Below are 10590 nucleotides of genomic sequence, written 5' to 3' on the forward strand. Positions count from 1 at the left end.
GTTGGGCACACACCTGCTAGGCCCAGGGCTGGTCTAGGTAATACTGAGTCCTGCTCCTGCCTTGGTGCAGGGGCTGGAGTAGCCGACCTCACGAGGTCCCTTCCAGCCCCAGGCGTCTGTGATTCCTGAAGGGTCAATCTCAGGAAGGGGTGGGTTGCGTGGTCCACGCTGGAGGAAGAGTGAGGTCCCTGGGCGTCTGGCCCACTGAAGGGTCTTCCGGAGGCTGGTGCAAAGCCAGGGCCCAGCTCCACTCCTGTGGGTCTGTGACACAGCCCTGAGAATCCTGTGTGAAGAGCCAGTTTATAAATTGGCTACTGGGGAGTCCCTCACCTGCTGTGAAGGAGGCTGGGGAGAGCTGGGGCTCCAATTAGAGTCATAAATGTGGGAGCAGAAATTGGAGTTTCCTTAAAGGGATCAGCTGTTAATTCCCAGCCAGGGGTGACGGATTCTTCCTAAAAGTGTGTGTGTGGGGGGGGGCATGAGGCCCTGCCTCTTCCCCCAAAGCCCCTCCTCTGGCCAAGCCAGGAGCTGGGCTGGGGAGTCCGAGCCCCTCCATCTGCCCGGGGTGTCCCCACCCTCTGGTGTCCCGCCCAGGGCAGGTGGAGGGTTCGTGGCCACGGACCCCAGGGGAGGGGGGTGGACAAGGGCCGGGCGCTGCTCTCGGGTCTCCCCACCCTGTCAGCTGCCGGGCTCGTGGGCCGCTCTTAGGCCGGGCCTCGGGGGCAAGAGGAGGGGCTGGGAGCCAGGGCCTGTGGTGAAAAGGGGGAGGGCCACGGCCCTTGGCTCCCAGTTCCAGCACCCCTGTTCCCAGCCCCAGGGCAACTCCTTCATACCCGAGGCAGCACTTCAAGGAAGGATTGCTAATGAAGTGGCTAAAAAATTGGAGGAGGCCCAAGTGCCAGCTATTCTCCCGCGTCCCGTGGGTCAGATGAGAGGGGCTGTTCCCGAGTGGGTCCCAGCCCAGCTGACTTTTGCAGGTTGTCATGGAGTCCCCAGTCAATACTCTGTAACTGCGCCCCACAAAGCCAGGCAGGACTTTGGGGAGCCTCCTCTCCCTCGGAGCAGACTGTCTGCAGGGCAAGAAGTTCATACGGCTTCACCTCCTGGGTCTCTCCTTGGAGCATTCAGCATCCTCTGTCCCTCCGTGCGCTTCCCACAGCGAGCCCTCCCCAGCGGGGTCTTGGGGGGGCCAGAGGGTCCTGCACCCCCACTTCGCAGTCAGATATGACTCTTAGCCAGCCAGTAAAGCAGAAGGTTTATTTAGATGACAGGAACACAGTCCAAAACAGGTCTTGCTGGTACAGACAACAGGACCTCCTTTAGTTAGGTCCATCTGGGGCCCCAGGGATGCCTCAGCCCTTTGGGAAGTCCAAGCTCCGTTGAGGCCCCTCTCCATTTCCCAGCCAGTTTCCAGAACTGAAAGTCTCTCCAGCCTCTCACTCAGCCTCCCCCCCGGCTCCTCCCCCAGCCTGTGTGTCCTTTGTTCAGTGTCCTGGGCAGAGGTGTCACCTGGCCTCCAACCCCCTCCTGGGTTCTCGGGTTACATGCTCAGGTCTCCTCCCTTCCCCAAGGCAGCCCGTCCCAGCACCACTCCCCTGCAACCCTCCCAGGTCAATGCTCCCCACTCAGCATTCACAGAACACAGCCAGAACATTCCCACTTTGTCACACAGGTAATGTGGAGGCAAAGGCCACTGGAGATAGAATTGGCCAAGCAGAGGGAAGCCGTGCCATGGAAACTAGAAGCTGTTGATTCAGTAGGGCCAACCATCAGCAACTATCAGACCGGCCCATGTGAAGAGCTGCCGAGCATAGAATCATAGAATATCATGGCTGGAAGACAGGGCCGGCTCTAGCCATATTGCCGCCCCAAGCACGGCGGCACGCTGTGGGGGGCGCTCTGCCGCTCGCTGGTTCCGCGGCTCCGGTAGACCTCCCGCAGGCGTGCCTGCGAATCCTCCACTGGAGCAGTGGGACCGGCGGACCCTCCACAGGGACGCCTGCGGGAGGTCCACCGGAGCCGCCTGCCGCCTTCCCAGCAACCGGCAGAGCGCCCCACCCGGCATGCAGCCCCAAACACGCGCTTGGCGCGCTGGGGCCTGGAGCCGGCCCTGTTGGAAGAGACCTCAGGAGGTATCTAGTCCAACCCCCTGCTCAAAGCAGGACCAACACAAACTAAATCATCCCAGCCAGGGCTTTGTCAAGCCGGGCCTTAAAAACCTCTAAGGAAGGAGATTCCACCACCTCCCTAGGGAACCCATTCCAGTGCTTCACCACCCTACTAGGGAAATATTGTGATGAAGTGGGAATGCTCTTAGTGTTTTCTCTGAATTCTGTGTACGTGCCTCAGTCTCCCCTATGCAGTTCTTAGGTATCTAGGTGGAGGGATCAGGGTGTGTGATTGTTGCAGAGCCCAAGAGGGCCCCTGTGATACTGTCTGCACAGAGAATGGCCGACATTCTGTCTCCTGGCAACTAATGGCCTGGGCCTCTCCTCTGCAAAGGTGCCAACTGAAGGTGTTGGAGAACAAAGAGATCAGGTGACCTCCTAGCCCAGGAAAGGGACAAAGGCAGAGGAGGGGCTGGAGAGTTTCAGTTTGGAGCTGGCTGGGGAAATGGAGGGGGCCAGAGGTCTCTGGTCTCCCTGCCTCCCCAAGATGGACCTGACTGAGGGGTCCTGGTCTCTGTACCTACAAGCTCTGTTTTAAACCATGTTCCTGTCATTGAATAAACCTCTGTGTTACTGGCTGGCTGAGAGTCAGGTCTGACTGTGAAGTGGGGGTGCAGGACCCTCTGGCTTCCCCAGGACCCCCCCTGGGTGGGCTCGCTGCGGGAAGCGCACGGTATGAGAAGGAGATGCTGAATGCTCTGAGGCCAGACCCAGGAAGCCCGAAGCTGAGGAAGCTTCTTGCCTGGAGACAGCAGCTCTCAGAGAGGAGGCTCCCCCAGAGTCCCGTCTGGCTTCATAGGGAGCAGTTCCAGAGCATCACTGGGGACTCCGTGACAAATACTTTTTCTTAATAGCCAACCTAGACCTCCCCCACTGCAACTTGAGACCATTGCTCCTTGTTCTGTCATCTGCCACCACTGAGACCAGCCGAGCTCCATCCTCTTTGGAACCCCCTTCGGGCAGCTGAAAGCAGCTATCAAATCCCCCTCACTCTTCTCTTCTGCAGAATAGACAAGCCCAGTTCCCTCAGCCTCTCCTCATACGTCATGGAGTCAGTCTTGGTGCTCTGGAACTGCTCTGAACAGGGGTGGCTGCTGCAGCAGGGGAAGCTTCCCCTTGGGGAGGCTAGCCCCCTGCCCCACCTCTTCCCACCAAGGCCACGGCCCCACTCGCTGCTGTCAGCCCCTCCCCTGTGGCCGTGGCGAGGGAGAGAGGGGTTATTTAAATACACTGCAAGTGAGAGAAAGACAAAGGAAAGTCTAGGTGCTCTACTCAGTGGGAAAGGAGAGTTAATGCTGTTGAGACAGAACATGTGTTTAATGCCCCTTGAGCTTCAGTCTTCATTTCAAATGTTACTGGTGACTCACCACAATTAACATTAACAACCCGGGGAAGGAACACAAGCCAAAATAGAATCATAGACTATTAGGTTTGGAAAGGACCTCAGGAGGTCATCTAGTCCAACCCCCTGCTCCAAGCAGGACCAATCCCCAGATTTTTTACCCCAGTTCCCTTAATGGCCCCCTCAGGGATTGAACTCACAACCCTGGGTTTAGTAGGCCAATGCTCAAACCCCTGAGCTATCCCTCCCCCCCTCAAAAATAGGGGAAGAACAGGCTAAAGAATATTTCAGTGTATTCAAGGTCATGCCAAACCTACCTGATTTCCTTAGCTGACAGGATTGCTGTCCTGCTGCAAAGGGGGAAGCGGCAGATGTGATATACCTTGATTTTAGTCGGGCTTTTGACACATTCCCACGTGACATTCACACAAGCGAACTAGGGAAGTGGGGTCTAATGAAATGACTATAAAGTACCCTGTGTGAAAGCCTGTACTCAGAGTAGTTATCAGTGGTTCACTGTCAAGCTGGGGGTGGGGGGACATATCTGATGGAGTCAGGCAGGGTCAGTCCTGGGTCTGATACTGTGCAATATTTTCATCAATGACTTGGATAATGGAGAGGAGCGGATGCTTCTAAAATTTGTGGATGACACCGAGCTGGAAGGGGTCACAGGCACTTTGGAGGATAGGATTAGAATTCAAAATGGCCTTGGCAAATTGGAGAGTTGACCTCAAGTCAACAAGGTGACATTCCATAAAGACAAGTGCAAAGTGCTTCACTTGGGAAGTTAAAATCAGATGCCCATGTACACACTGGAGAACAGCTGGCTGCGTAGCCACAGTGCTGACAAGGAGCTGGGGTCAGAGTGAATCACAAACTGAACATGAGTCAACAATGTGACGCAGTTGCAAAAAAGTCTAATCTCATCGTGGGCTGTGTTAACAAGTGTTGTATGTGAGACACAGGAGGTGATTATCCCTTTCTGCTCAGCACTGGAGAGGCCTCAAGTGGGTCCGGGGTCTGGTTCCGGGTCCCACATGTTAGGGAAGATGCGGACAAATGGGGGAGACTCCAGAGGAGAACAACAGCATTGCTCCAAGGTTTAGAAATGCTGCTCTGTGAAAAGGCTAAAACCCGGGGCCTGGTTAGTCTTGAGAAAAGACTGCAGAGGGGGGACATGCGAAGAGTCTGCCCTGCGTGTGAGGGGAGCACAGGGCCGGTACCGCAGCCCCCTGCACGGCCCAGAGCTGCCTCCTTTGTGGGCAGTACGTGCTGGGTGTGAGTGTCTGTGGGCCGATGGGCCGGGCAGGGGCTCATGGGGGGTGGGGGTGTCTGTTGGCTGAGCAGGTTTGGTCCCAGCTCACTGCTGAGGGAAGGGACCCAGCTGGGAGAGTAATTAGAGCTCCTGCCGGTGCACTGGGAAACGTGCCGCCTCCGCTTCCAAGCAGGTTAAAAATAGCAGCTCTCGGCTGCTGTGGTTGGAGCGGAAGGACCCAAGCCCCCAGCGTGGTGGCACCTCGCCGCCCATACCAAGGAGCTGTAGCAAAGCGAGATGCCAGCCTGGGCTCTGAGTGCCATGTCAGAGCATCAGTGACGTCAATGGCAGAGCTTCGGGGGGTTCAGTGAGTGTGCTCCTGCCTGCCCCCCAGCCCAGCATGCTGCCCACCTGGCGCAGTGTGGGGCAGACCCAGGGGTTCTATGGGGGCTCTGGGTGCTGGGCTGGGGCAGACTCAGGGGTTCTATAGGGGGCTCTGGGCCCTGGGGTGGGGCAGACCTGGGGGTCTGCACCGTGGTTGCCTTTGCAGACTCAGTCCCTGGTTTGCTTCGCACTTCTCAGGTGGGGACTCTAGCATGGTGCCAGAGGTGAAGGTTTCCTCACCCCCTGGCGTTCCTACCCAGGCACCAGCCATTCGCTGTGCCACAGCCCCAAGCTTTGTGTGCGTAGCAGAGGGGGCAGCTCGCCCACAGCCAGCCTGAGACGGGGCCTCGTGTTGGAAGCGGCTGCAGGTGGGAGAGAGGAAATCGACGTGCCACCCGCGAATGTGCCAGTCTCGCTCCCAGCCCCGGGCCCCTGGCTGATGTTCCTCCCTGGCGCCCGCCCAGCCTGGTGTTACTGCGGGGCGCACTCTGCAGTGCCCAGCGGCTGTGTGGCTGTTTGAGGGGGTCTGTGCTGGCTCTGGCTGGGGGGCGCCCGGCTGCGCTGCCTCAGCCCTTGTCCATTAATGCGGCGTGGCTGGCTGCGGGCTCAGCCGTGCCCACGGGGCACATGCCTGGTTCTGGGGGTCCTGCAGCTTGTGTGGGTGCTGCCAGGCAGGCGGGGTGCCCTTCCGCAGGGTGCAGCCCACGCTCCCAGGCCTGCGGGTTGGGGTGCCGTCCCCCGGCCGGTTTGAGGTGGTGCTAAGCTCAAGCAGCGGGGGAGGGGTGGGTTCTTTGTGCCAGGGCTGAACCTGGCCACAAACCAGGCACCCCTCCCCCCGTCCCCAAACACTTCAGGGCCCTGTGGGAGGCTGCCGGGGCCTAGGGGCCACACTGGGCCTCCCTGGACAGGCAGCGCCCGCAGCCCCAGGCTGGTGCTTTTCCCAGCCTAGTAACAAGCCACCTCCCCTGCCCCGGGGCGCCGAGCTCTGGGGGGCTGGAGGCAGCTGAGCTCCCTGGCTCCCACAAAGAGGGGGTGGGCTTTATTCATACAGTGAAAGGCAGCATCGCTATGGCAACACATCCCGTCCTACCAGGCGGGGGAGGCTGCTGCCGTGGGGATGACAGGCTGAGTGGCAGGAGCTGGGGCCGAGGGGCGCTGGGTCTGTCAGTCCCCCGGGCTGCTGGGGCATGAGTGTGGGGGCCTGGGGGCTCCTCCCCCACTGCAAGCCCCCTCTGGGACTCAGGGCCCAGTGCTCCCGGGGCGCCCATCTGGGCACTGGGAGTTGGGTCCGGCCCTGGCTGCGGGCGAGTGGCAGCACGGTGCACAGAGAGCGTGGGGTGGCTGAAACCTGGCTGCAGCACCTTGAGATGGACAGGAACCAGACCCCTGCCCCGCACAAACTGCCCGCCTGCAGCGATGGCCAAGCACAGTGGGGGAGCCTGCCAGCGCCATGGGGGCGTTCACAAAGAGCCTTGACCCCACCCAGGGCGGGCAGCTTGTGTGGCCTTGTGTGGAGGCCGGTGGGCTGGGGACTCCGCTGGGCTCCCTGGGTGACACGAGGGGAACCCTGTCAGGTGCTCTGACACCGTAGGGCTGTGTGTGTGTGTATGGGGGTAGGTTGGAGAGCTCTGTGCTGGGGGGCCCTGTGAGCCCCTGTCCCTCCCAGCAGCTGCCCCTCCCTGATGTTACCTCAGTGTCTTTGGGTGGGAGGGGCTAATGCTCCCCAGGGGGTTGTTCCCCCCCCCAGCCTTTGGGGGGCCACCCGTGAAGGGCTGCTGCCCTGCCAGACCTCCCGCTCCTCTGCTTGCTGGGTTCTAGTCATGCACCAGGCTTGGGCCTGCCCAGGCCCGTCTGAAAGCTGCAGCCTCGGGGGTTGGCAGCCCCTGTTGCAAAGCCGGGACAGCTTCCCCCTGCAGATGCTGGTTGGGCCGGGGAGGGGGGGGGGGGGATGCTCTGTCCGTGCTGGTCGCCCTGGCGCGCTCTATCTGCGGGGAGTTCAGCTGAGTGTTCTCGGCCCTCGGTTGTTCTGAGGGCACCAACTGGTGTCACTCGCTCGTAGCAGGTGACCTGAGCGGGGCTAGATCAGCGTTACCCCATTGACTGCACTGAGCTGCTTTGGATTGATCAGACCCAGGCCATGAACGCCATGAAAGCCCCGGGCCACGCAGCTCTGTGCCAGCCCAGGGCAGAGCACACCCTCCATGGGGGGAGCAGACAACCGCCTGGAGCCAGTGGGACGGGTCTGCTCCTGCCACCGTGGACAGAGCAGGGGCTCTGCCTCCTCACCCCACAGACCTAAGGATCTGTAGGGTCCTGGCTTTGCAGCCCTGGCAGAGGGGGCGGCCAGGGCAGCGATGTGGTACCCTTGGTGAGTGGTGAGAGGAGACGTGGGCCAGGCCCTGCCATGGGTTTTGCTCAGCTCTGTGGCAGCCCCTGGCACTTCGAGGAGGCTCAGGCCTGCAGTGCACTGGAGCCCTCGGGCAGCCAGCAGCCGTGAGCCTGCAGTGACCGATGGGCTGGCGAGCCCATTTGGGGCCGCAGTGAGGGCCAAGGCTCCTGCTGACCTGGAGCGCTGCTGTCAGCTCTAGCGTGTCCACAGGTCCCGGTGCAGCTCACAGCCTCAAGCGGACGCTTGTCACTGGAGCTAAGCCTGTTTGTGAGCTCTGGGGCTGGGTTGGTCAGCGTCCACAGCTGGGGGCAGCTTTGCTGGGCACGTCTCAAAGCCTGGGTGCAGAATTAGGTGCCGGACGGGGACCCGGCTCCCTTGCAGTGCTGGGCGTGGTTCCTGTGGCTCCCAGGCTGGTCAATGAGGAGATGTGCAGCAGGAGACACTGACCCGGGGTTCAGGTTCCCGGCCCAGGGGGCCCAGCTGCTGAACAATAGCAGGACAAGAAGCCTGAGGCTGGTGCCTTCTCTCCAGGGTCCCTCTGGGGTTGGAGCCGAGGGCAGGGTTCTCCCAGCTCATCCAGTCACAGACTAGCATGGATGGGAGCTGGAGCTGTGAACCACCAGCTATGGGTGCCAGGAACCTGCTGCAGCCATAGGCACTGGGCTCCTGTGATGAAGCGGGACTGGTTTTAATGTTTCCTCCGAATACTGTGTGGGAGCCTCAGTTATGGCCGACCCTCTGTCTCCGTGGCAACTAATGGCCCTTCCCCTGCAAGGGGATGCTAAAGGTGTTGGAGACAAAGAGGTCAGGTGACCTCCTGGCCACGGGGGTGGGGGGAGACACAGCCCAGAGGAGGAGGGGCTGAAGGGGGTTTCAGTTTGGGGCTGGTTGGGGAGGAGGAGTGAGGGCAGATGTGGGGGTCTGGCTCACTGCCCCCCAGAATGGACCCGGCTGAGGGGTCCCGTTCTCTGTACCTACAAGCTCTGTTTTAGACCCTGTTCCTGTCATTGAATAAACCTCTGTTTTACTGGCTGGCTGAGAGTCACATCTGACCGCAACGTGGGGGTGCAGGACCCTGTGGCTTCCCCAGGACCCCGCTGGGGCAGGCTCGCTGGGGGAAGCGCACGGAGGGGCAGAGGATGCTGAATGCTCCAAGGTCAGACCCAGGAGGTGAAGCCGTGTGAGCTTCTTGCCCTGAAGACAGTCTGCTCCAAGGGAGAGGAGGCTCCCCAAAGTCCTGCCTGGCTTTGTGAGGAGCAGTTCAAAAGCATCGCCTGGGGACTCCATGACAGCTTCCACAGCAGCTGCTGTATCCATTGGCACCAGGAGCCCTCATAGCCATAGGTGCCAGGAGCTGTCGGCTGTGGTGCCCATGCTAGCAGAGCACACTCTGACGTGCTTTGTCAAAGTTGGTGAGACTAGACGGCTGAGGAACATCTGTTATTGGCCAACCCCTGGTGCTGAGTGAGAGGGTTTCGCGCTTACCCAGAGCTCTTCTCTGGGTCTGTGCTGGGCAAGTAAAAGCTGGTAGCTCCCGTCACGGAGTCCCCAGGCGATGCTCTGGAACTGCTCCCTATGCAGCCAGTCAGGACTCTGGGGAGCCTCCTCTCCCTTGGAGCAGACTGTCTGCAGGGCAAGAAGCTCACACGGCTTCACCTCCTGGGTCTCTCCTTGGAGCATTCAGCATCCTCTGCCCCTCCGTGCGCTTCCCACAGCGAGTCTGCACAGGCACGGTCCTGGGGAAGCCAGAGGGCCCTGCACCCCCATTTCGCAGCCTGACTTGACTGTCAGCCAGCTGGTAAAACAGAAGGTTTATTCATTGACAGGACACAACGTAGGACAGAACTTCTTAGTACAGAAATTAGTGACTTTCAGCCAAGTCCATCTTGGGGAGAGGGGAGCCCAGAGCCAGGGCTCTGCCCTCCCCCTGCATCCTAAGCCAGCCAGACTGACTCGCTTCCAGCTGCCTGGCCCCTGCCCTGCCTGTTGCTCCTCTTCCAGCCTTTGTCCCACTTCCCGGGCCAAGAGTCACCTGGTCGCATCCCCCTCCGGGGTCTCAGGTTACGAAGGGAAGGGGCAGCCATAGCAGCTGTGCAGGCAGCTGGAGCAGCCCCAGTAAAAGTCACACACCCTTAGTCCCACCATGTAGACACTGGTGCAATACACAGAGAAACTGAGGCACACCAGCATTCATGTAGAACAGTAAGGCTCGCATACAACATAACAAGGGAAAATCCCCACTACATCACACTCCCGCACCGGGTCGCGTCAATAGCCTGGGCCGAACCCGACAGTGGCCACGCGCTCTGACGCAGAGATCACAGTACAGCCCGACAGCAGAGCGACGCTAGGTAATTCCCTGGCATCTCGGCCCAGCTCCAGAGCCAAGTAGCTGTTCCCAGGCGAGATGACGGGACTGATGGGGATTTCGAGTGAGTGTTGGACAGGACCGGTGCTAGGGGTTTTAGTGCCGTAGGTGCACGGCAATTTCGCCACCCCGCGCCCTGGTCCCACAGCTCCGGTGGAGCTACCGCAGTCGTGCCTGCGGGAGGTCCACCGGAGCCGCAGGAGCAGCTGACTGTCCGCAGGCACGACTGCGGCAGCTCCACCTGAGCTGCCTGCCGCCCCCTCCGGCAAAATGCTGCCCACCAATAATCCTGGCACCCTAGGCGATTGCCTAGGCCACCTAAATGGAAGCGCCGGCCCTGGTGCTGGAGAGGCCTGCGGGTGGCTTGAGGAAGGTGTATTTGGGCCAGGAAGAGAGGGGCTATTCTGGAGTCCAGGCCAGGGGCATGGGGCAGAGGGGCCCACGGCAGGAGCTGGAGAGTGTGTGGAGCCCGGTGAATACAAGGCCTATCAGCCACTGGTGGTGCAGGAGGCAGCACAGGCTTGGGCCCGTGTTACTGGCTGGTCCCTCTGCAGCAAAGCCACACAGGCCAGGCTCCCAGGGCCTCTGGTCAAACAGCAGTGGCTGTAAACAGCTCCTGGCACCAGGCAAGAGATGCCAGTGCCCATTCACGCCCAGGCATGCCAGCCCAGACCAAGACGTGGG

This window comes from Gopherus flavomarginatus, chromosome 6 (assembly GCF_025201925.1).
Source record: "Gopherus flavomarginatus isolate rGopFla2 chromosome 6, rGopFla2.mat.asm, whole genome shotgun sequence".
In the NCBI taxonomy this organism is placed as follows: Eukaryota; Metazoa; Chordata; order Testudines; family Testudinidae; genus Gopherus; species Gopherus flavomarginatus.